The sequence below is a fragment of the Adiantum capillus-veneris genome, chromosome 1 (assembly GCF_014529385.1).
Source record: "Adiantum capillus-veneris isolate H3 chromosome 1, ASM1452938v2, whole genome shotgun sequence".
In the NCBI taxonomy this organism is placed as follows: Eukaryota; Viridiplantae; Streptophyta; class Polypodiopsida; order Polypodiales; family Pteridaceae; genus Adiantum; species Adiantum capillus-veneris.
Window position 1 is genome coordinate 172,853,424 of NC_140931.1, and position 27,244 is coordinate 172,880,667.

The 27,244-nt window shown below is 42.8% G+C and overlaps 1 long non-coding RNA gene and 1 pseudogene across 1 annotated transcript; one reads left to right on the forward strand and one right to left on the reverse strand.

The window, feature by feature from the left end:
• Positions 1–1,708: 1,708 nt before the first annotated feature.
• Positions 1,709–27,244, reverse strand: LOC147466026 (uncharacterized). The gene is made up of 2 exons (XR_015188252.1): positions 27,155–27,244; positions 1,709–1,893 (listed from the first exon to the last, which is right to left on the reverse strand). It is a non-coding gene; the product is annotated as an uncharacterized LOC147466026 (long non-coding RNA).
• LOC147466027 (uncharacterized) lies at positions 3,398–4,180 on the forward strand (annotated as a pseudogene).

Genomic DNA, 27,244 nt, shown 5'->3' on the forward strand with positions numbered 1-27,244 from the left:
AGTCACGGTTTCATTAGTTGTAGGGATACTGGCCAATTAGTCAATTTTTACTGAATGGTAAGTGGGAGAGTTCTGCCAAACGTTGTGCCATGTTTTTAGAAAAGACTGGAGTCTTTTCCCAAAAGTTTACAGCTAATCCAGGCTAAGAGGGGGTGCTAGTAGCTTGCCTTGGACATCACTCTCGCTTGCTGCAATGCCTATAAATTGGCAGGGAGTGCTCAGTTTCCAGTGACGTCAGTTGTGTCTACTACCGCAAGGCAATACGTACCTATTATGCGGAGTGGTGCAATCTCTTCATCACCATCTCCATAAGCTCTTCTCTCTCATTTACGAAAAGAAGAATAAAAAGAAGAAGAATACTCTCTCTCTACTTACTTACTATCTCCTCTCTTGTTTCACGGTGTACGAGCTCTCCGAAGGCTCTCATGGTAAAAACCTTTATGTAGCTCTTATCACCGCTCTCTTGCGGCAAAGCAATAAGCCTTTTGACAGCCACTAATCAATTCTAAAGCATGGTGAGAAGATCTAAACTCCATAGCCATCACCATCTCTTTCTCTCTCTCTCTCTATGTCGCTTTTTGGAGTAGATACCCTCTCGGTGGTTGTTTTTTCATTTACAAGTGTATGTATGGTTTTGCCGAGTGCGTATAAATTTGCCTCATGATTATTTCATCATTTTTAACATGCTGATTTATGCACACGATGTGTTTATGATCACGAGCGTACATACAAAGAGCTTTTCGTTTCACGTCATAGAAGCGATAGGAATACTGTTTTTGTCATAACTTACAAACCGTTACGAATCAATCCGAACCCTTTAAACTAGTGGGGACTTCAAATAAGGCACGTGCAGCTGCATGACATGCCATGTACCCCATATCTTCTATGGTGCAACTGATTGAGGGCTTCCTTGAACCATACAAGCTGCACATGGTATTGACAAGAGCAAGTGTTATGGTCCTTCAACTTGTATACAAAGTATGACTTTCAACCCTCAAAATATTTGAGGGAGATGATTATGTCTAAATGAGCCTCCCGAAACTGCATATAGAAGCTCTCCGTGAAATAGAAGATGCATTTAGAAACACTATCAAGCATTAAATCACTTATAGGAATCTATAACATTGCTAAACATTGTGATGCAATATCAAGTCGTATAAAGCATTGTGAAGCACTGATCTCCGTTGAAAAGCACAATTTGGAAAACTTAGAATCACTTTTTAACACTAGTCTTGTAAAACATTAGCCACTTTTGTGGCTTTTTGAGACTTTTGTAAAAAATTCTCCAACAATATGTTAGTTATCTAAATAGAAAATGGTTTTAGGGAATTATGACCAACACTCAATATGAGTTGATAAAAAATAGAACATAGCTAAATGAAGGTATAAAGGTGTCTTTCCATTGCCATCTTCTATGACTAATTTGTGCGAATGGATAATTTTTTTCTATTTTCTTTTGAAAGTAAATCAAATCATTGTTAAGCAGGCCCAAACTTCTTTGAAAAATCCCTCAATAGGTATGTGATTGATGTACCAAGCTTTTTTAACCCATTTACAAAGACTGCCAACATTTTTTACTTCTCCAAGTTAAGTAGTGAAGTGCAATTTTACGTAAAATTTGCTAATTTTAGAAAAGTAAATTTTTTATTTTTTATCTTTTTGTGTAATTTTTGTATGTAGAAACTTTTTTCATATCTTGAACCCATAATTAAGAAGTTTCATGTAATTTTGATATCATATACAAAAGTTATATTTCATTTATTAGAATCCTGATGTGAGCCATTTTTGTGGCTTCAGCCAGTTTTGTGGCTCATTACAAGTCTGGTGTTAAGCTCTTGGATGCTTAGATGCACTTGGAAGCACTAGGAAGAATTTAGATGCACTTGGAATGACCTGGAATCACTTGAAAGCATTAAGAATCACTAGGAAGCGCTATGAATCACTCAAAAGCACCTAGAAGAATTTGGAAGCTTTTGGAAGCACTTAGAGACACTTAGAATCACTTAGAAGCACTTGGAAGCAGTTATAATCATTAAGCACAATACTTAGACACACTTAGAAGCACTTAGAAGCACTCACAAGCTCTAGGAAACACTTAGAAGCACTATAAAGCACTTTTAAGAACTATTTAGAAGCACTATAAATCACTAAGAAGCACTTAGAATCACTAAGCACTATGAAGCACTTAGAATCACTTAGAAGCACTTGGAAGCACTTAGAATCACTATGAAGCACTTGGAAGCACTAAGAATCACTATGAAGCACTCAAAAGCACTATGAAGCACTTAGACGCTCTATGAAGCACTTAGAAGTGCTAAGAAGCACTTAGATTCACTAAGCACTTAGACGCTCTATGAAGCACTTAGAAGTGCTAAGAAGCACTTAGATTCACTAAGCACTTGGAAGCACTTAGATTCACTAAGTACTTGAAAGCACTTAGAGACAATATGAAGTACTTAGAAGCACGTGGAAGCACTTAGAATCACTATGAAGCACTCAAAAGCACTTAAAGCTCTATGAAGCACTCTTCAACACTAAAAAGCACTATGAAGCACTTACAAACACCTGGAAGCGACTTAGAATCACTGGAAGCACTTGAAATCACTATGAAGCACTTAGAAGCACCTAGAAACATTTTTAGTTGGGTAACATCCATAACATGTGGGATACCTATGCATCACCTGTATACGGTGCCAATACTAACTGAAAGTTGTGTTGTTTCCATGGGTGCAGGTGAGGGTTACCTTCTCAACTATGGTTTTCAAAGTTTGCTGGAGTGAAGATGGCGAATTAATACATCTTCAAGCTCTTACTCATTGTACTTAAGTATAAAGTCCATTCTGTACCATGAATGGGAATTATACCACCTTTTCACTGACATAGTTTCTAGTGTCTTTTGTAATTTGAAAGAATTCTTGGTGTTTATGTTATATTGTTATTTGAACACACACACACACACAAACAGACACACAAATATGGCTCTTCAACTCCCCATTTCTACAGTCTCGTAGGCAGGCCACCCGACATCCATCAACTTTGCTTGCTAGTGGTGCCACATGGCATGCTTGAATTCGAATCTCCTTATAGAATAGAATAGAAAGTAAAGAGTAAATAGATAGATGGTAATGGTAATATAGATGGTAAAGACAAAAAAAAGGAATGCTAGCGCAAGGCAAAGTCATGGAGGGAGAGAGGGAGAGGAAGAGAGAGAGGTGCTTGATTTTGTGTTTGCCCGTGGAGCGGCTCCCTATTATCTTAAAGTCCACTACCCGTGGATAAAATTTTGAAGCTACACTCTGTGGGAAATCTATGGAATATCATCGTTTTATCCGTCTCCACAAGCCCTTCACTGTGGTCCCATCTTTCTCGCGCTTATCCTCTCCTGCTATGGATCATCATGTACACCGTCTCCAGCTCCATTTTGGACCTTGCTATTTCATCCCATCACTGGCTCACCATCCCCATCCCGCGTCCGGGTAGCTCCTTCCACCTTCTCCTATATTTTCCCTTGCGTCTACTTTCACCTTGCCACTTCCTGTGCGGGTCTCCTCTACTTCATCTCCACATGCCCTGAGGCCCCCACTAGTGGCTTGCAACATCTCTTTGTATGTAACCCTGTTACCAAGGCTTGCAAGGCCCTCCTTGAGCTATGGCTAACAGGGAGGCCATTTGTGCATACAATTTATCTAAATGACTCGGGTGATTATTATCTGATCTTTGTCACTCTAGAGCTAGCAGAGAACTGTGTTGATGATGAAAGAGATGACAACGATGGTGAGGCAGATGCATTTAGCAATGATGATGACAATGAGGGTGATGCTGACGATGCATATGCACATACAATGATGACGAAGATAATGATGCTAGCTTTGATTCTTCATCTCCTGTTGTTGGAGAATATTACAGCTCTTTAGAATATTACTGGCATTATTTCACTCAAGACCACCATGTACAATTTAGTGAGATGAATGAAGCTCAGAAAAAAGTTGGAACCCTCTTCTCTTCATTGAAGCTTGCTTCTTGGCCAAAGGAAGATATGGTCACCATGTACATTAACTCCCAACAGTAGCTAATGACGAATGTGAAGATCTTGAACAAAACAATTCTCTCTTTATATGAACCTAGAATGGTCAATAAGTGCAAAGAATTCTTAGAAGGGGGCTACCAGATGAGCACATGAGTATGCAGTTGTTTTGAAGTGCCGCATGAGTATGAAGCACACATACATCGTTGAGAGCCCACGGAGAGAGCGCCAACAACAATGGAATCTCTCTCTCTCTCTCTCTCTCTCTCTCTCTCTCTCTCTCTCTCTCTCTCTCTCTCTCTCTCTCTCTCTCTCTCTCTCTCTCTCTCTAAGTATGGAGCCTGATTTACCCCTTGTAATTTTTTGTGTTAAAAACGCACATTTGTAAGGCCCGCATTATGAGGAGAAGCCATCGTGCGTGAAGAAAAAATAACTCACCGGAAAATAAAATCACTAGCCGGATTTTAACACCCGTCTCAAGCCTTTTCTCGAGACTGGCTTCGCCGGAATATTATGGCCGGACGGCGGCCGGAAAGTGAAAACGACCGATCGGTTGGCCGGTGGTCGGTAGTCAATGGCCGGTGGCCGGTGGGTGAATTCAATGGCCGGTTGGCCGAATTAAAAAGCGGACTTGTCTTCTCAAGGGCGGCCACACATGGGCGTCCGATTTGGACTTATCTACACAAGGGCGGCTACACATGGCTGCCTCTCATAAGAGAGGGCAACCCTTTTGGCCTATAAAAGGAGGCCATTTCTACACACATTTTATAGTGTGAAGTTGATGCAACAAGGTGGGTGTGAGGTGGTGAGAGTGAAGCAAGACGGGAGCTCCAAAAGGGTATAATCCCTTTGTAACCTACTTCTTGTTTTGAAGTACTAAAGCCATTGAGTGAATGCTTTTCCGTGGACGTAGCCCACATTGGGTGAACCACGTATATCGTGTGTACCCTCTCTCTCTTTCTACTCTATAATCGCTTGTGTGTGTAAATTATCTTCTCCATTAAGTAATCTACTCAATTATCTACTTAGCTACGTCATATTTCCTAACAACTGGTGTCATAAAATCTAATATCTAACCAACCCAAATGATTTTCTCATATTAAATTGATCACTTAATGTGGGAGAAGAAACGGGAACAAGTGTTAAGATATAGATATGTGCTTATAGATCTATCTCAACACGGGGCCAATGGTAAAGGGGCCCAAATGGGAGATGGTCTATCAAAGAGCAAGGCTAACCAATGGAGCATAGGACCTTAGGGTTAGCTTCATTGAAGACCTCCAATAATGTGTGTAAAAGTCCTTTGACCTTAGGTAAGCTAGGGCTGAGCTTGAGGTGGGAACCCGACCCAAGCTCGAGGTGCTTGTCCTGCTTGAGGTGCTTGTCGTGCTTGAGGTGGTTGTCCTGCTTGAGGTGCTTGATTAAGGTTCTTGAGGTGCTTGACTTACTCCATGCTTGAGGTGCTTGACTTGCCGCTTGATTAAGGTGCTTGAGGTGCCTTGACATGCTTGCCTGAGATGCTTGTGGGAATACCCCCTAGTTCAAGTGCTTTGTCATGCTTGGTGAGTAAGGTGCTTGAACACCTAAAGTCAAAAGCATCCCTACAAGAGGGGGGGCGAGCCCTTTTCCTAGGGATTAGATAGAGAACACACACTCACACACACAAGGGAAGCCCCAACTTGAAGAGGCAGCAAGGACATATGTCAGGTCCCTACCCATGTTACCTTCATGTGTTGCTTGAAGCCTATTGGCTAAGCTTCAAAGGGGTCCAATGATAAATTACTTGAATTATCTAATTGTTTTTTCATTTATCAAGTCCTCTCTCTCAAAGGGGAAAGGGGGACACTTGTCCCAAGTCTACACCTAATGCTAGAAATGGCCCAAGCTTGTGATTGGCTAGGCTTGGCAAGAGCCAATGAGCTTCAGTTATGAGCTAGAAGGGGGGGTCGACCTAGCAAGAAGGGGGCTTTCTTGAGGGGTATACTCACCCACACACACTCACAAGCACTCTCATTGTGTGCTATGCAAAATGCAAGAGCTCCCTCTCCAAGCAAGTAGAGGTTGAGATCCTACACCAACACTCTTGGCTATGGAGTGCAAATCCAACCAAGAGCCATGCTTCAATGCTTAAGCTTGCCATCTCCTTCTTCTTCATTACTATGCTATTATGTATGCTAGCAACAAGAGTATGATAAGTGAGGAACTAATTCTTTCTCCTACGAAATGTTTCTTCTTCCTCTTCCCTACCCTCATTCCCTGCTAGCTCTCTCCACCTTCGAAGGTGTTCGAGGTCTTGGGATTGAGGCTTGGGATAGTTAAAGCTTTCTTCAAGTTTATGTTATGCTTGTGATGCATGAAGCTTTCCATCTTCATTGCATCACCTAGGTCACAAGGAACACAGACTGTATTGTAACAAGTCTCTCTTAATGGGAGAAATCATAATACAAATGCCTATTGGAGGGGGGACGGGCTCCACATAAATCCGGTCCTCAACTGTTGTCATGTTCTCTAAATTCTCTCTCTTGCAAAAGTATTGTTCATGCCAAGTTAACTAATTGCTATGATTATGTTGCCATCTTCAAATATGTTCACCCGTTATGCTCACAAGGTTATTTCTCAAAAGTACTCTCATTAATTTTCGTTACTCTCAAGTTAAATAGGTCAATTCCATTACAACTGGTATCAGAGCATTTGGTTTCTCTTTTCTTGCTTAAGAAGAAGAGGTCCTTAAGTAGCCTATAAATGGTTGATGTTGTTAATTATAATAGGGTAAGTGGAACTGGGATCTATTATCGGTTTTGTTGAGCCCACTATGTGGGGGATGGTGCACACCTCGGGAGCTTTGGACTTAATAATGGAGTCTTTCTAGACTTGCCTACGGCTTTACCATTATTGAGCCATAAGAATTCTGAAAGGAGCTAACCCTTGGCAACTCTGCTATGTTAGACCTACTCCTCTACTCTCTATAATTAACCACTTTGAGCCGTGGGTGTAGATACTTAAGAGCTGATTTTCAAAGGCTAAGAGGAGTGGCAACTAAGGTTTTGAATTGCCAAAGCATACACTAAGTACATACATAAATTTTGTTAACATGGCTGACAATAATCAGAGTAGAATGAACATTGATAACTTTGATTTTGCACATGAAGGTGCTAATGATGATGCTCCCATGTTTGTAAATTATCTCATCACTAGGTTGCAGCAAGCTATGGGCAACCCTGCTTTGCAAGCCGAAGTTACTCAACAACTTCATCCTTATGGAATTTCCCTTCCTCTCCAAGAGGAGAGAGAGCTTAGGAGGCCTCTCGAAGAGATCCCCAAAAGAAGACTCTCTCCCATTCGAGAGGAGGAATCCAAAGAGCAAGAAAGCAATGAAAGTCTAAGTTCCTTTGAAGATGTGGCTCCATGAAGACGGCGGTCTAGACGACCGCCTACTCCTCCCAAGAGGAAAAGATCAACACATAGTCCTTCTCCTCATCACTCTGAAAGGCAAGAGAGGAAACAAAGGAAGAAAAGGGCTAGGAAGAGGTCACCCTCTTCTCCTTCTTCTTCACCTTCCTCATCTTCTGATGAAAGTTATGGCTATTCTCCTAGAGAATACAAGAGGGGAGGACATCGCAAATCATTTCCTGCATGGCGAAGTTCACAAAAGCTAAAGAAGTTCAAGGAGGGAGGAAAGAGTATCTCTTTTATCACCTATGATGGCACCTTCGGTGCTACCGACAAAGTGTTGTCCTTCATCGAGCAATTTGATGCGGGCTTTTGAGATGAGGGCTTCACAGAGTCCTCCAAGCTACGCCATGTAGCTATGCACTTCCAAAAATCAGCTCGTCAATGGTGGGCTAGCCTTCGTGGAAATGGTGAAGCCCCAAAGACATGGAAAACTCTACGAGTTTCCATCATGAAGCAATTCCTTGCAAGCGATGCAAAGGACAAAGTGCTTACCGAATGGCGCAGCTTGAAGCTCCTCTCCCATGAGTCTATCCACAAATATGTAGACAAGTTTTGGGATTTACATCTCAAGGCTACTGTGTTTCAAAAGATAGATTTTGCCGAGCAAAGGCAACAATTCTGTGCGGGATTACGTGAAGAGATGGCCAAATACATCAACTCTCAACGGCCTGCTACTATTACCGAAGTAATCCATCACACCATGGTTGCTTCACGCATCAATTTCCATCAAGGGGCTAGACGTTATGTCAAGCCCATGGAAAACAAAGACAAAAATGATGCAAAGGGGAAAACCAATGCTCAAAATAATTCCCAAGTCACTTCCAACAACAACAACAACAACAATCGGTCCAAGGAGAAGGGAGTTTACAAAGGTAAAAAAAAACTCTCTCCTGAAGAGCTTGAAGCTTTTCGCAACGACCATAAATGTTTCAAGTGTGGGGAGCAAGGACATGTCTATCGTTCTTGCCCCAAGAAGAATACTCACAATGAGACTCCTAGGGCTTCCACCATCGAAGCTCCAAAAGAGGATGCTCATTGCAAGGGATCATCACTCTCCTATGCTTGGGGAAAGGTAAGAGAGCATGATGCCTTCATCTTGTTTGACCCTGGCTCTACTCTCAACTTCATATCAATGGAGTTGGCCACCAAGTTGGGCATTCAAGCTTTTGAGATGGGAGATATAGTAGTGGCTGATGCAGCTTTCAAGGGACAACAAGCCTCCGTTACTCCCTTACTTGGGAAGTTGAGGCTTCATGTCCAAAGCTATGTCGACAAAGAAGACTTCTTCATCTCTCCTCTCCAACATGAGGATGTTATCCTAGGGGCACCATGGTTTGATCGCATGGCTGCCAACATGAAGTTCCCTGAAAGAAAAATCTACTTCACCTACAGGGGAAAGAACATGTATATACATGCTAGTGAGCGTGGTCGCACTATTCCACTTGTAAATCCTCTTGCTTTTGATAAGTCAATGAAGAGCTCAGTTTCTGCGTACATGATTTTTGCCAAAGAGTCTCTAAAAGATACTAATGTTTCATCAAATGTAAATAATGGGAATCAAGAAGAGTTAGACTTGTCTAATTTTCTAAAAGGATTCCAAGATGTGTTCATCGATGATATCCCTATGGACTTACCTCCAAAACGAGGGGATGATGACCATCGTATTGAGCTCCTTTCTGGAAGCTCACCACCTAACAAGCCTCCTTATCGAGTCTCACAAGCTCAACAAGAGGAGATCATGAGGCAAGTACAAGAGATGGTAGACAAAGGGATGGTGAGGCCTAGTTCCTCTCCCTTTTGTTCCCCAGTCCTTTTAGTGCAAAGAAAGATGGTACATACCGTATGTGTGTAGACTATCGAGCACTAAACCATATCACTTTCAAAAACAGATTTCCCGTACCTCGGGTAGAAGATCTGTTTGATAAACTACAAGGCTCTACCTACTTCAGTAGGATTGACCTTAAGAGTGGCTATCATCAAATAAGGATAGTGGATGAAGATATCTCAAAGACCGCGTTTCGCACAACGTTTGGTCTTTATGAATATCTAGTCATGCCTTTTGGCTTGACTAATGCACTAGCTACGTTCAATCGTTTGATGGAGAAAATTTTTAGACCATATCGCAAATTCACTGGAGTGTTCTTTGATGATATCATCATCTACTCCAAGTCTTTGGAGGAACATAAGCAACATCTCCAAGTGATTTTTCAAGCATTGAGGGAGAACAAGCTTTATCTCAACCAAAAGAAAAGCGAATTCTTCCTTCAAGAGATTCAATACCTAGGTCATATTATCTCTAAAAATGGTATCCAAATGGATCCATCAAAGTTAGAGGTAATAAAAGCATGGCCTAACCCAAGAAATCTACATGAGCTAAGAAGCTTTGTTGGTATGTGTGCATACTATAGACGCTTCATAGCAAAATTCTCTCAAGTAGCAGGACCACTACATGACTTAACTAAGAAGAACGTTAAGTTTGTATGGACTGCTAAGGAGAAAAATGCTTTTGAAAATCTCAAAGAGAAGCTTACTTCCCAACCAGTCCTCGTGCTTCCGGATCTCTCAAAGCCATTTGAGGTCCAATGTGATGCTTGTGGTGATTGCCTTGGAGCAGTTTTGCTTCAAGAAGGGCATGCCATAGCATATGAGAGCCGAAGGCTCAATATTGATGAACAAGTCTTGGGCATTTATGAGAAAGAGCTTTTAGCTGTTCTACATGCCCTAGACACATGGAAGCACTACCTATTGGGGACTCCATTTATCCTACGAACCGACCACCAAAGTCTCAAGTATTTCATGACGCAAACCAAGCTTTCCGACAAAAAAATGAGGTGGGCAAATTTTCTTTCGCAATTTAATTTCCATATTGCTCACATAGCTGGTAAGCACAATCAAGTAGCCGATGCACTTTCACGACGACCAAAAGTTAATGCGGTGTCTATGGCTACTCACAATGATCTATCCTCGATGATAGATGAGTATGCTACTGACCCTGACTTTAGAGACATAATGTCAGCCCTTGCTTTGGGGAAGAAAGAGGAACCATTCACCTTGCAGGATGGTTATCTTCTCCACGAAAATAGGCTATGTGTTACCCATTCCCTTCGTGAGAAAGTTATGTATGAATCCCATGCTCCTCCATATGCGGGGCATAGAGGTATTCAACCTACTCTCCGAGGAGTAGAGATATACTTCTATTGGCCTACCATGAAAGTGGACCTACAAGAATCTTTTCAAAAGATTAGGGAGGCTATACCCATCTCTCAACAAAGGCAAAAAGCTGCTGCTGATAAGCACAGAAGAGCCTTAATGTTCAAAGAAAATGATTGGGTCTTACTCAAGTTTCCTAAGGCTCGATTAAGGCAAACAACGGGCAAAAATCCTACGGGCCATCAAAAGTATTATGCTAAACTAGCAAAAAGATACTATGGTCTTTTCCAAATCTTGAAGCCCATCAATGAGACGGCTTATCAACTCAAGTTGCCCAACCATTGGCTTATACACAATGCCTTTCATGTAAGCCTACTTAAGCCCTACAAAGGAGAGCCACCAACTGAACCAATTATTGAAGACCCTCCCGAAGTTGAAGACCAATAAGAGGTGCTACAACCCGAAGCTGTCCTTCGGCATGAAGACAAGGTACTACGACATGGTAAGATTATCCGACGGTATCTTATTAAGTTCAAAAATTATCCTTTTGAAGATGCTAGATGGATGCAAGGAGTACAGCTTAAGGATAGTATGAACCTTGTCAATGCTTACAATGCTACATTAGAGTAAGCAAATGTACAAATTTCTTTTAAATGACTCATGTTTTTGTCTATAAGACTAGTCCTCTTTTTACTTGTGCACAAATTTAACTAGTATGCATGCTTAGAATCATGTTTGTGATGACGACGTCTCTCAAACACCAACTAGAATTTGTCACTCTACTTTGGGAGAATGAAATGGAATAAAGAGCAGACATGCTTGCGGCAGCTATGTCTCCCAAGCACCAAATGGATTAGTCATCCATCTTGGAAAGATGTCGTAGGGTAAAAAAAGAGATCCTCTACCCGCTAAGTACGATTGACTAATGACTAAGGCTTTATCTCTTCTACCTCATAGCCGAGGACGACTATGATTTCAAGAGAGAGGTAATGTGATAAAATCTAATATCTAACCAACCCAAATGATTTTCTCATATTAAATTGATCACTTAATGTGGGAGAAGAAACGGGAACAAGTGTTAAGATATAGATATGTGCTTATAGATCTATCTCAACACGGGGCCAATGGTAAAGGGGCCCAAATGGGAGATGGTCTATCAAAGAGCAAGGCTAACCAATGGAGCATAGGACCTTAGGGTTAGCTTCATTGAAGACCTCCAATAATGTGTGTAAAAGTCCTTTGACCTTAGGTAAGCTAGGGCTGAGCTTGAGGTGGGAACCCGACCCAAGCTCGAGGTGCTTGTCCTGCTTGAGGTGCTTGTCGTGCTTGAGGTGGTTGTCCTGCTTGAGGTGCTTGATTAAGGTTCTTGAGGTGCTTGACTTACTCCATGCTTGAGGTGCTTGACTTGCCGCTTGATTAAGGTGCTTGAGGTGCCTTGACATGCTTGCCTGAGATGCTTGTGGGAATACCCCCTAGTTCAAGTGCTTTGTCATGCTTGGTGAGTAAGGTGCTTGAACACCTAAAGTCAAAAGCATCCCTACAAGAGGGGGGGCGAGCCCTTTTCCTAGGGATTAGATAGAGAACACACACTCACACACACAAGGGAAGCCCCAACTTGAAGAAGCAGCAAGGACACATGTGAGGTCCCTACCCATGTTACCTTCTAATTGTTTTTGCATTTATCAAGTCCTCTCTCTCAAAGGGGAAAGGGGGACACTTGTCCCAAATCTACACCTAATGCTAGAAATGGCCCAAGCTTGTGATTGGCTAGGCTTGGCAAGAGCCAATGAGCTTCAATTATGAGCTAGAAGGGGGGGTCGATCTAGCAAGGAGGGGGATTGCTTGAGGGGTACACTCACCCACACACACTCACAAGCACTCTCATTGTGTGCTATGCAAAATGCAAGAGCTCCCTCTCCAAGCAAGTAGAGGTTGAGAGCCTACACCAACACTCTTGGCTATGGAGTGCAAATCCAACCAAGAGCCATGCTTCAATGCTTAAGCTTGCCATCTCCTTCTTCTTCATTACTATGCTATTATGTATGCTAGCAACAACAGTATGATAAGTAAGGAACTAATTCTTTCTCCTACGAAATGTTTCTTCTTCCTCTTCCCTACCCTCATTCCCTGCAAGCTCTCTCCACCTTCGAAGGTGTTCGAGGTCTTGGGATTGAGGCTTGGGATAGTTAAAGCTTTCTTCAATTTTATGTTATGTTTGTGATGCATGAAGCTTTCCATCTTCATTGCATCACCTAGGTCACAAGGAACACAAAGGCTGTATTGTAACAAGTCTCTCTTAATGGGAGAAATCATAATACAAATGCCTATTGGAGGGGGGACGGGCTCCACATAAATCCGGTCCTCAACTGTTGTCATGTTCTCTAAATTCTCTCTCTTGCAAAAGTATTGTTCATGCCAAGTTAACTAATTGCTATGATTATGTTGCCATCTTCAAATATGTTCACCCGTTATGCTCACAAGGTTATTTCTCAAAAGTGCTCTCATTAATTTTCGTTACTCTCAAGTTAAATAGGTCAATTCCATTACAACTGGTATCAGAGCAAGGTTTGCTCGTAGCTAAGGTATCTCAAGGAAAGGATTCTTTGAATTGAGTGGGAGTTATGGCGGAGGAAGGGAAGCTCAAGATTGAGAAGTTCAATGGCAAAAACTACCAACATTGGAAGATGTAAATTGAAGACTATCTCTACTAGAAGGATCTCTATTTGCCACTAGGCTGTCTTGCAAAGAAGCCCGGAACAATGGCAGATGAAGCATGGATTGTCCTTGATCGAAAGGCACTGGGAACAATCCGGATTAGCTTGGCGTCAATCGTGGCCTTCAATGTTTCGAAGATGAAGACCATGGAGGACTTGATGAAGTCACTTGACGACTTCTACGAGAAACCATCGGCATTCAATAAGGTATTTCTTATGAAGCGCTTGTTCAATCTAAAGATGACAGAGAATGGTTCAATTACAGAACACATAAATGAATTTAACACAAACATAATTCAGCTTCAATAGGTGAAAATCAATTTCGATGATGAAGTGCGAGCTCTCCTTATACTATCATCTCTACCGGATAGTTGGGACAGCCTTGTGATGGCTGTAAGTAATTCTATTTCTGGCACAAACACTCTTAAGTTTGATGATATTGTAGGTGTTCTCCTAAGCGAGGAAATACAAAGGAGAGAAGCACATGAGAATCATCAAGTGCTGCACTGTCAGTGGAAACAAGAGGAAGGCCTAACGAGAGGTTCAAAAACCAAAAGGGCCGTGATCGCTGAAGATGGAGCAAGTCACGCACAAAGTCAGTTCTTGAATGTTGGAACTGCGAGGGCAAGAAGGGCCACGTCAAGAAGGATTTTTGGTCTAAGAAGAAGAAGGAGACTAAGTCTCAAGACAACAAGCCAACATCGAAGGCCAATGTGGCAGGTAAAGTAGATCAAGATGCTCTAATTCTCTCATTAGACAATGTGTCTAATTCCTGGATAGTAGATTCCGGGGCTTCATTCCATGTGACACCACACAAGCAACATTTCCAAGATTACACCAAAGGTAATTTTGGGTATGTATACTTGGGAGATGATAAAGCTTGTGAGATTTTTGGCAAGGGTACAATTTCTATCAAAACTGCTAAGGAAAATGAATAGAAGCTTAAAGATGTTAGGCATGTTCCTTCTCTTCGGAAAAAATTGATCTCTACTGGACAATTGGACGATGAAGGTCACAACATTGCATTCGGAAACAAACTGTGGAAGATCTCAAAGGGATCTTTGGTGGTTGCCAAGGGAGAAAAGGTCGGTACACTTTACTTGTGTACTATCAGCACACAACCTTCAGCTTGTGCAACAACTACAGAAGTTGACAGTGCGGTGTGGCACTATTGGCTTGGGCATATGAGTGCCAAAGGAATGCAAATCCTTCAAACAAAGAAGCTTCTGCCAGGTTTGAAGGAAGTGGACTTAGAGTTCTGTGAAGATTGTGTTTATGGTAAACAAAAGAGGGTAAAATTTCAAAAATTAGGAAATGAAAGAAAAAATAAAAAACTTGAGTTGGTTCATTTTGATGTGTGGGGTCCTGCAAGTACACCATCACTTGGTGGCTCATTCTACTATGTAACATTGATAGACGATACGACTAGAAAAACATGGGTTTATGTCATGAAGAATAAGTCTGATGTATTTTTCATATTTCAAAGGTGGAAAGCCTTTGTGGAGAATGAAATAGGTACTAACGTTAAATGCCTCAAATGCAACAATGGAGGCGAATAATGCAGCCAAGCTTTTGAAATCTTTTGTGCTAGCAATGGCATTCGGAGGCAAACGACAACCCCAAGAACACCTCAACAAAATGGGATTTCGGAAAGGACGAACAGGATAATCATGGAGCGAGAACAAAGCATGTGGCTACATACAGGCCTATCGCTTGCTTTGGGCGGAAGCAGTAAGTACGTCTGTGTACTTAATCAACCGGTCACCCTCAACGGCATTGGATGGGGGAGTTCCAGAGGAGGCGTGGACATGTAAACCGGTGAACTATTCATTCCTCAAAGTGTTTGGGTGCGAGCCTTTCATGCACATAGATAGAAGCCTAAGGTCAAAGCTAGATGCAAAGTCCAAAAATTGTTTCTTCATTGACTATGGAGAAGGTGAGTTTTGGGTATTGCCTATGGAATCCTGAAGATGGTAAAATCTTTAGAAGTAGGGATGTAATTTTTAATGAACAAAATAAGTACAAAGATTACTTGGAAAGAAAACAAACAAAAGAAACAGGTGATGAGTATATGGAGCTTGAGGACGGTGAAGACTCAAGGATTGCAAACGGTGACAATGTGCAACAACGTCAACCAAATGAGGAGCCTCAACCTATTCCCCGAAGATCTACAAGAGCAAGTAGACCTCCAGAAAGGTTTGTTCCTTCCTTCAACCATCTCTTGATCTCAGATTCTAAAGAGCCGGAATTATACGAAGAAGCTATGCAACACAAATCCAAAGAAGAATGGACGAAGAGCATGCAAGTGGAGATGGACGCACTACATCGCAACCAAATATGGGAGTTGGTTGAGTTGCCTAAAGGTAAGCGGGCACTTCAAAAGAAATGGGTGTACAAGCTGAAAGAAGAAGAAGGTGGGAAGAAAAGGTACAAATCTAGGTTTGTGGTAAAAGGGTTTTCTCAAAAGAAAGGTATTGACTTCAATGAAATATTTTCTCCTGTTCTAAAAATGAACTCAATTAAGCTTGTTTTAAGCCTTGTGGCTGCTCATGATCTAAATCTTGAGCAAATGGATGTAAATACGGCATTCCCTCATGGTGACTTAGAGGAGAAAATTTACATGCTTCAACCGAAGGGGTATGAAGTAAAAGGTAAGGAGAAAATGGTTTGCAGATTAAAGGAAAGCTTGTATGGTTTAAAGCAAGCATCAAGACAATGGTACTTGAAGTTCGATCGATGGATGTTAGATCATGGATTGAGAAGATGCAACTCAGATCATTGCGTCTACATGAAGAATTTGGGAGATGGAAAGTTCATCATCCTAATGTTGTATGTTGATGACATGCTGATTGCAAGTGCTAACATGCAGGACATCAAAGACCTAAAAGAGGAGCTGTCTAAATCTTTTTCAATGAAAGATTTAGGTGCTACAAAGAGGATACTTGGTATGAAGACAATAAAGCTATCTCAAGAGGATTACATCAAGAAGGTACTAGAAAGGTTTGCAATGCAAAATGCAAAAACGGTTTCTACACCTTTGGCTGGTCACTTTAAACTAACCAAAGATATGTGTCCAAAGATACAATAGGAGATAGCCTATATGTCTAAAGTTCTATATGCTGCAGCGGTAGGTTCTCTTATGTATGCTATGGTTTGGACAAGGCCAGACATTGCACATGCAGTGGGAGTTGTAAGAAGGTTCATGCACAACCCAGGTGAAGAGCACTGGCAAGCTGTAAAGTGGATACTTAGGTATCTAAAGGGACAACAACAAATGCTTTGTATTTTGAAGGAACTGATATTTTTTTAGAAAGGTATGATGATGCAGATATGGCAGGTAACAAAGATACTCGAAGGAGCACTACTGGCTATGTCTTCACGGTTGGAGGCACAGAAGTAAGCTGGGCTTCAAAACTGCAGAAAGTGGTCTCACTTTCTACCACGGAAGCAGAGTATGTAAAAATGACGGAGGCAAGCAAAGAAATTATGTGTCTTCACAGATTCTTAGAAGAGCTTGGATTCAAACCAAACAATTGTGTCTTGTACAGTGATAGCCAAAGCGCTATCCATCTTCCGAAGAACTCGGCTTTTCATTTAAGGACAAAGTACATTGAAGGGAGATATCACTTCATATGCACTCTTTTGGAAGAGTGACAACTAAAGCTAGGAAAAGTGCATATAAGTGAAAATCCTGCAGACATGTTTACAAAGGTGGTCCACAAGGAGAAGTTGAGCTTTTGCTCATCTTTAATCGGCATTCAAGGACAAGAAGCCAGGATGAAAAGCAGTCACAGGTTTGGTTTGGAGATCTGTCTCCAAGTGGGAGATTGTTAAGTATGGAGCTTGATTTACCCCTTGTAATTTTCTGTGTTAAAAACGGGCATTTGTAAGGCCCCCCATTATGAAGAGAAGCCATCGTGCGTGAAGAAAAAATAACTCATCGAAAATCAAAATTGTAACGCACGATCTCGAGCCTCGCTAGAATATTCTTTTTTGCCGGAATATTATGGCCGGACGACGGCCGAAAAGTAGTAGAAAAACGACCAGTCGATTGGCCGGTGGTCGGTAGTCAATGGCCAGTGGAACCGGTAGTCGGAAGTCAATGGCCAATGGTCGGTGGCCGAATTCAATGGCTGGTGGCCGAATTCAAAAGCAGACTTGTCTTCTCAAAGATGGCTACACATGCATGGATTGGAGGGTCTGATTTGAACTTATCTACACAAGGGCGGCTACACATGGCTGTCTTTCATAAGAGAGGACAACTCTTTTGGTCTATAAAAAGAGGCCATTTTTACACACATTTTATAGTGTGAAGTTGATGCAACAAGGTGGGTGTGAGTGAAACAAAGCGAGAGCTCCAAAAATGTATAATCCTTTTGTAACCTACTTCTTGTTTTGAAGTACTAAAGCCATTGAGTGACTGCTTTCCCGTGGATGTAACCCACATCAGGTGAACTACATATATCATGTGTACTCTCTCTCTCTCTCTCTCTCTCTCTCTCTCTATAATCTCTTGTGTGTATAAATTATCTCTCTATTAAGTAATCTACTCAAATTCGCCTTCCTCCAAGCCATTGCCGCTCTCAACGCTTATTCACCTTTTCGAAGGGTGCACTATGTAACCATGTTAATGTATAACGTGAGTGCAATAGGAAGGGTTTTAAAATACAAAATATTTAAGCAATTTAATAGAGATACATTAAAATAAGAGGTTTCTATATTCAAAGCTGAAAAAAAAATCCTAAAATAAAGAGTCGTTTCATTCATTCAAACATGTTGAAAGAGGGTTTTTTTAATACCCTGTGAATGCACGTGTTATAAGGGAGTACTGAATGGTGAACCCCCGAGTTTGCCTTGTAGCTCAAAGGCAACCCAAAAACCCTCCTAACATCCTGCTGCTCACCACCTCACTCCCTAGTTGGTGCCACGTGGAATGCCTGAGAGAGAGAGAGAGAGAGAGAGAGAGAGAGAGAGATTACCTAGAAACTATGGTCGTCATTGTGCTCACACCGTCTTGAGCTACTCAGCTAGTCGCATCTCTCTTAGCTCAAGCAACTGTATGTGTGTGTGTTACATCTTGGGTTGCCCATTTGCCTCTAGTCTCAACATGTTTGCCTTCCATCCCCTCCAATCTTTGGCTGGACGTCCTTGGCTGTTTGCCTTTCATGGGTTCCCCTCCACGCTTAGGGTTCTCAAATGGCTTTTTTGTAGCTTTATATAAACGAAGTTGGCCACTAAGTTGACATTCAAGCTTTCAAGAAGGGAGATACTGTAACTGCTCATGGAGCTTTCAAGGGACAGCAAGCCTCCGTTACTCCCGTTGGGAAGTTGAGGCTTTATGTCCAAAGCTACGTTCACAAAGAAAACTTTTTTATCTCTCGTCTCCAACATGAGGATGTTTTCTTAGGGGCACCATGGTTCAACCGCATGGCTGCCAACATGAAGTTCCTTAAAAGGAGAATCTACTTCACCTATAAGAAAAGAGCATGTATATAGATACTAATGAATCCGATCGTACTATACCACTTGTAAATTCACTTGCTTTTGATAAGTCAATGAAAAGCTCAATTTTTGCGTACATGATTTTTGTCAAAAAATCTCTAAATGATACTAATGTTCTAACAAAGCAAAGTATTAGGGATCAAAAACAAAAATGGAGAACGACAAGGGTAGGGTAATGCACGAGAGCACAGAGCAACTCGGCCGCTCAATCCAGAGATGGTCGTGCCTGAGAAAACCTGCCGTCCCTACCAACACCCCAAGAATCCGCCACCTCGCCTTGCTGCAACGTTGCCGTGAGACTCCCGTTCTTCTTGTGGTTCTTTGCTCATTGATAACATTCGAACACAGAGTTTATTGAATCACCCACCACTATAGTGTGTCATGATACTCCTCCTTTACGTAGCTACCAGGAATAGTGGTAAAAATGACGAATATGAAACTCCATATAAAATATAAACCAAAAAAAAAAACAAAGAAAATGGTAAATTTAAAGATAGTTTTTTTTTTTTTTTTTGGCAAAACCCCCCACAATATGTATATATGTATATAGGACAACCCAAAAAGTTACATGATAGTCCGTGCTCATCACAAGCCACGGAAGCCATAAAACAAACCTCAATTTTCAACCAGTACCAACCAAGAACATCCTGAGGCTGCCACGACCCAGCCAAGCCTACCACTCCTTACACAGGACCTCCCCAATATTCCATACAGAGCAAACCAACCAACCAGATACAAAGGAAGATACATCGGCTGACAACCATATGATAACATACAGTCTGAAGAAAAGGGGGCGGGTCCCCAAGTCCCCACCTGAGGTGCCACCACAAGGGAACCGCTATCACTAGCCTCCAATGTGCTTCTCGAGAGCCCGAAGCCAGCAAAAAAAAAAAAGAAATTGACACAGGACAGCAAATAACCTCCAAGCACCAGGAAAGCGACTTTCATCAGCAACCAAACTCAAAAAAGCAGGGAACAGATGTTGTGGGTTGCAACTTGCCACGGACAATATCAGTGCTTCCACAACCAGATCCAAGATACTGAGAACCAATAGCAAGCACGAATAGAGCCCTCACCTCCCCTGTTTTTGAGTCGAACAGCATCGGTGTACCACCTATCACTACAGAACCCCAACACTCTCTACCTAGTGCGAAAAGCATCCCATCTCGTAGATCACCACCACAATAGCATCACCGCAGGCCATTTTGGAGGGCCAAGCAATTGACACAGGACAGCAAATAACCTCCAAGCACCAGGAGAGCGACTTTCATCAGCAACCAAACTCAAAAAAGCAGGGAACAGATGTTGTGGGTTGCAACTTGCCACGGACAATATCAGTGCTTCCACAACCAGATCCAAGATACTGAGAACCAATAGCAAGCACGAATAGAGCCCTCACCTCCCCTGTTTTTGAGTCGAACAGCATCGGTGTACCACCTATCACTACAGAACCCCAACACTCTCTACCTAGTGCGAAAAGCATCCCATCTCGTAGATCACCACCACAATAGCATCACCGCAGGCCATTTTGGAGGGCCAAGCAATTGACACAGGACAGCAAATAACCTCCAAGCACCAGGAGAGCGACTTTCATCAGCAACCAAACTCAAAAAAGCAGGGAACAGATGTTGTGGGTTGCAACTTGCCACGGACAATATCAGTGCTTCCACAACCAGATCCAAGATACTGAGAACCAATAGCAAGCACGAATAGAGCCCTCACCTCCCCTGTTTTTGAGTCGAACAGCATCGGTGTACCACCTATCACTACAGAACCCCAACACTCTCTACCTAGTGCGAAAAGCATCCCATCTCGTAGATCACCACCACAATAGCATCACCGCAGGCCATTTTGGAGGGCCAAGCAATTGACACAGGACAGCAAATAACCTCCAAGCACCAGGAGAGCGACTTTCATCAGCAACCAAACTCAAAAAAGCAGGGAACAGATGTTGTGGGTTGCAACTTGCCACGGACAATATCAGTGCTTCCACAACCAGATCCAAGATACTGAGAACCAATAGCAAGCACGAATAGAGCCCTCACCTCCCCTGTTTTTGAGTCGAACAGCATCGGTGTACCACCTATCACTACAGAACCCCAACACTCTCTACCTAGTGCGAAAAGCATCCCATCTCGTAGATCACCACCACAATAGCATCACCGCAGGCCATTTTGGAGGGCCAAGCTCCAACCACAGGTTCCGACCTCTTGAATGACCCCAACTCCATATCTCCCAGCAACGCACACATCAAATCCACAAAGACAAAATCTCTCAATCCCTGCCATTGCATGAGTGCCAACCGAAAAGGAACCGTCGTTGCCGAGTACACTTTGCACAGGTGCCTTTTTACTGAAGCCAGGAGCGGCGCCTTCCACCATGCCCAAAAAGAGAGGGGACGCCCCTGGATGAAGGTCGGGCAGCCAAGTGCCCAGTGCGGAGCAAATCCTGCCCTCTGCACCGCAGTAGCCTGACGAAACCTGCACAGACCCTCCCTCGCAGCACTGCCCCCCAACTCATGAGGCAGAGGAGCTAAGATTGGGCAGCCAAGTGCCCACTCCGGAGCAAATCCCCGCCCATGTACCCTCCGTAGCAGCCTAGCGATACATACGCAGACCCTCCCTCGTAGCACTCTCCTCCCCCCAACTCATGGGGTGAGGCAGAAGGCAAAGCACAGAACCGCCACAACTATGAGTGAATCTTGAATTTATTGTTACCAAACATTTGCATACTAAGGCCGGGTTCAGACACGCGGTGGACGTGGAGAGAAGCAAATTGTACCTTGCACGCGTTGGTTCAGACGACGCCGGTGGAAGAGAGGAGATGAGCTGACAAAAACAAGGTTTCGCCATACAACACAAGCGCGCACTCGCAATTCATTGGTGTGCTCAGGTTTACTTTGTCTTCTTCTGCGTGGCAATCCTCTCTTCCGAGCGGGGGTAGCGGAAAAGAAATGGCGGGTCCGGAAGAGAGGAGGTTTCTGTGCCTGCGAATCAGTTTACTACAACTCAGCTGCACTTCTTCTTCCGCCGCTCCGTCTAAACCGGGCCCAAGGCCCAATTCAGATTGCGTGGCGGAAGAAAGGGAGCTTTTCAGCAGCTTCCAGGCGGAACTTGTACATAGCCATGGATTCCACTCTGCAGCCGTTCACACAGAGCGGTGGTAGAGAGAGGGGAAAAATCTTGCGTGGAGACTTAAGATTGGCTGCAGGCTACCATATCAGAGCGGAAGAGAAGTTCGCGAAGGGGGGGGGGGGGGGGGGGGGGGGGGGGGGGGGGGGGGGGGGGGCACCCCTTTTCTGCCGTGACGTGGAAGAAAACTTTTCAGAGTTCCATCGCCCTTTGTGAACAGAAGTTGCCAAATGGAAACCTTTGATTGGCCCATGCTACACATAGCCTTTTCCACTGGCTTGATGTGAACCCAGCCTAAATTATTTGAGATCATTTTTCATGCATCTGGTGAGTGCTTTTCATACTTGCTCCACCTCGCACTCATTAGATAATCTTCACAGATTCCATCCACCTCTGAATTGGCTTTCCTTACACTCATCAAAACTATGAGCCAAATTGCAACTAGTTATCGAGCTCGCGACATGCCGCACAGATTGAACGCCCTGTTGTGAGCCAGCACACGTACGCAGTGCACCTGCGTGAACCCCTCAATATTAAAAAAACACCTCTTGTTGTCTCAAACACTAGCCGTCCAACAACCCTCGTTGCTGTCCCTAGGCGATCGTGCGACAGATGGAAGCATGCCACATGCACGTTGTGTTCCCCCTGTGGCTAGGCCATCGCCTACATGGAAGCACCAACCGCTACCACTTCTCCTTGGCTGCCACTCGATCATTTGCTTTCCATCCCATTTAACTAACTTGCTTTGGCTTACTTTTAACCACTAACATCTTCCAAGATTTGCAACAAAAAAATTGGGTCTACTCCAAATCCATTATGTGGAATCTTCACAAGATGCTCAAAATATCCACCCACTCTCCAGTTCAAGGGCCATAACAAAAAAAAAAATGATCCCCCTCCCCCTCTCTCTTCCCCTTTTTTACTTATTGTGACAATCTTCTCGGTCTACGTTTATTTGATTAGATGGAACCTCATCAGATCCACCCCCTCCTCTCACTAGCCAAGGTTGCAAAGGAGAAGTTCACGGATCTCGAGCTCACGACCTTGCAGACCCAAGCTAGCCATCGTAGTTAACCAGCATGCCGCAATAGCGTGATTGTCTCTCAAGGGATGCATAAATTTAAAAAAATCATTTTTGTGTGTCTGCTCTGCCGCGCGTCTCTCATTTGCCCTTCCTTCAGCCCCACGTCACCCCCCCCCCCCCCCCCCCCCCCCCCCCCCCCCCCCCCCCCCCCCCCCCAAAAAAAAATAAAAATAAAAATAAAAAAAATAAAAAATATATATATATTTCCATTTCATTAATAGGAATCTATCCATATTCCCTCCACCTACCTTTTTGAAGTCACAACTTGTTCACTTGGATGGTGTTCATGCCCTCTCAATGCATCCTGAGCTCGTTTGCATAGTGCTCACAGAGAGAAGAGAACGGGTTCAAGGTTGTGTCCTCCCTTACTTTGCACACATATCCTCCATGCAATGCCCAATTTCCTTCTCAAACGGAGACATGCACTCCCTCACTTTTCCTATGTAGCCTCTGCAAGTTTGTCTGTCGCACCTTCTCGCCCTATCCCCACAACTCAACCATTGCACGATGCGCCTCGCACCCTAGCTGCCTTGGCTCCATAGACCATAGGGAAAACATAAGCATCCCAACTTTGCTGGCGGTTGTTGGCCCCATCTGCATGTGACAAAGAGGCCTCCAGACCTCGCACCCTCGCTACTCTAGCTCGTCAAACTACATAGGAGAGATCCATCCCACCTACAATCGCACCTGTTACAAATACCACATTTACCTAAGAGAGAGAAAGAGAGAGAGAGAGAGACTCTATGGACCGATCAAGGCATTGCTTTTCTTTTTTCTCTTTAACCCAAACTTGCTTTTCTTTTCCCTTTTCCCTTTAGAAGTCATAAGGGATCTCCCACGATACTGCATAATACCAATGGAAAAACATTTTGGCCATCCTACTTAGATCTTGTACTTTAGGCAAAAAGATGACAAGCACACGAGGGATAGAATTTCACACTTGGAGCAATAGCATACTTGATGTCTAATCACTCCAGTAATATAGCTTGCACTACTTGAATTAATGGTCACTCTTGTCAATAGACCCAGAGACTCTATGGACCGATAAGGATCAAGGCACTGCTTTTCTTCTTTCTCTTTAACCCAAACTTGCTTTTCTTTTCCCTTTTTGCCCTTTAGAAGCCATAAGGATCTCCCAAGATACTACATAATACCAATGAAAAAACATTTGGGCCATCCTACTTGAAGTAATGGTCACTCTTGCCCATCTTATTTTTTCCAAAACCTCACACTCATCAAGCTTTAGCACAAAATGAAGTGTCCCTCCTTTTTTTGTGCTAAAGCTTGAGCACAACATGAAGTGTCTCTCCAGCTTTCCTTCTCCGGAGTGAAGGTGGCTCAAGTAGGCGTTTTTACTAGAAAGTTTATTGAAAAATGTTGTAAAGTCGTAGCGGCACTCAAGTGGAAAGAGGAGATTTGATACTGGAAAGGGATGGCTAGACATTGGTCTTTGTGGGGCAATGATCAAAAAGGAGATTGGAAAACCTTGGCCCACATGAAGATTTGTTGTAACCTCTCACTCCAGGAGGAAGTCCTCATCAGAAGGCTACTAGAAAAGGTATCAATACTAGCCCTTTCTGGCAATTGGCTAGAAATTGCCAAGAATGTGGACAACAAGGGCCTTGACACCTTGGATGCTCTATGGAATGATCAAGACGGGGATTGGAAAACCTTGGCCCATATGAAGATTTGCTGTAACCTCTCACCCCATGAGGAAGTCCTCATCAAAAGGCTACTAGAAAAGGTATCAATCCTAGCCCTTCCTCCCTGCTCCACACTGCTTGATTGGAAAGCTTGGAAGTGGACTAGAGAGAGACTGTTTAGCTTGCCCAAGACTAAGACTATCTACGAAAAGCTATGCTTTGTGGAGGAGTGGATTGATCACCTCAATAGAGTTGCAAGCAAATGGGGTCAAGTTTTTGCGAACATTGGGAGGCCCAAGTGTGAAGTAAGGGACAAAGTCTTTCTCTAGAGAGCTCTATTTGGCTTCATCCCGAGTGGAGACAAAGCCAAAGCTGGTTCTTGCCAAAGGTACCTACATCAGATGCAAGCACCCAAATGAATCCCTTTTGCTCCTGTTCTAGGGATGTCAAAAAATCAACAATTTCACGGACGCAATCTGTAGGAGGGTGCACACACATCTAGGAACTCCCTTCTTTAGACGTGACTTTGCTATGGGCTCTAGGTCCATTGATAATTTGGTTCTTCTGACTGACATATGCATAGTAAGAGCCGCAATATTGGGAACTATTTGGCAGTCCAAGAATGCGCTATTGTTTCAAGGGAAGTGTGAGCCCCTGGACTCAAATGTTGTTCTAGAAACATGCTGGTGGAGAATACATTGTAGTAAAACATGCAAGTTAAAGATGTAAGGTTAGTTAGGATGGTCACCCCCTCTAATGTATTTTTTCTTGGGTTACTTTCTCGAAAGGGGTCACTATATATGAATTGTGTATATTACGTTTGTTCACGGAATATTTTTAAAACTCTTTATTTGTGAACTTTTGACAAATAAAATACACCATTTTTCTATTCAATCTGTAATTTTTTTTTCAATTCCATTTTATGATACTGTTCTATATGTAAAATGTGAGAAAAAATAAAATCTGATAATCCTTTTTTCTGCACCCACGTGATAGTCACATAATTATTAAGTGACCCCTTGAGGTTATCATGTGGAAAGGACCAGGGCTCTTTGTAACTTTATGAATTTTAAGCAATTCAAGCCAACTGAGCAAAGTGTCCCTCCTAGTTCATTAGTTGTGACATTATTAAATTTGTCCCATCCTTCTTTGCAGTATTAAGAGATCAATAAAGACCTTATCGCATTCATCGTATTAGGTGGTTTCACCTTAACCATCGTATTTAGATTGAATATGGTAAGGGCTTCTCATCACACAACTCAGTACTTGGTTTGGAGCACTTGTAGTTGTTGGTGGAAACTTGGGTTTAGTTACTTGATTCAACAAAATAGATGACACCAACTTGTCAATGGCTAAGTAACCTCTCTTGGTTACCCCAATGAGTCAAGAGTTTCTTGCACTTTAGACAATGGCATTGAGTTTTTGGAGAGAAACCGATCCACTGTCTTTTGATGTGAACAATTTTAACTTCTTGTCATGAATATGTATGATCTATTGAAAAATATGCATGTCCTCCGGCATCATATGTTGATTGCGCAGGGAGAGGACGAGGCACCTCGAACCAACAAGCTCAAGACAAACAAAAATTCGCGCCTTCACTCTGCAATCTTCCCATCGACTTGCAGATGAACAAATGTCATTCACACTTAGGTTCATTGCTCTACAGCAGCAGCGTCGGCTGATGAACAAATGCTCCAACAGCAGACACTCGCCTTTGTGTGTGTGTGTGTGTGTGTGTGTGTGTGTGTGTGAGAGAGAGAGAGAGAGAGAGAGACTCCGTGATCTGCAAATTACTAATAAATGGGTAGAATCCCTCCGTCTGTCCCCATCGGAACGCTTACCACAACCTCCAAAAAGGGAGACGAACATGCAGCTTGCCCTTCCATAGATCATCACGAGGGATAATCCATGCTCGTCTTCCATGAGTCTGGTCTTCACATGCGCCGCGTCTCTCTCTCTCTCTCTCTCTCTCTCTCTCTCTCTCTCCACATGCGTGAATTTCCAAAATGCCCTTCAAATTTAGAGTAAATCTCTCCAAAAATAAAAAAATTAGTAGCTTTTCACAAGAAGACTAATTGCATATCATACAAGATGCTAAAACTAGAATTTGAGTTGCTTTTGTTTCATTATTTTCAGACATAATTTCTTTCTTTTGCGAGGTATTTTGTGACAAATTACATGCCAAGCACTCAAAATTGGATCTCGATTGTCAAAAAGGAATAAAGATTAGTAAATCTTGAACAATCCAACAAAAATAGATACAATCCAACAAAAATAGATACATAGGCATTTTGGGAATAATGGGTCCTCCCCTACTCACAAGCATGCATGTGGATGGTTGCCTGGTTTCCTATTCAAATTGAAACACTTATCTTTACTTTTACATCTCTTGAAACAAAGATATCTCCCTAAATTCTACCAAAACTAGTGAATGCAAAATTGAACCGACATACCTGCCTTGAGTTGCCTTGCTCCATTAGCTGTAGCATGATCTATATCTTCTCTTGATTACAATGAAGTGCAATTCTAGTATACAAATATTT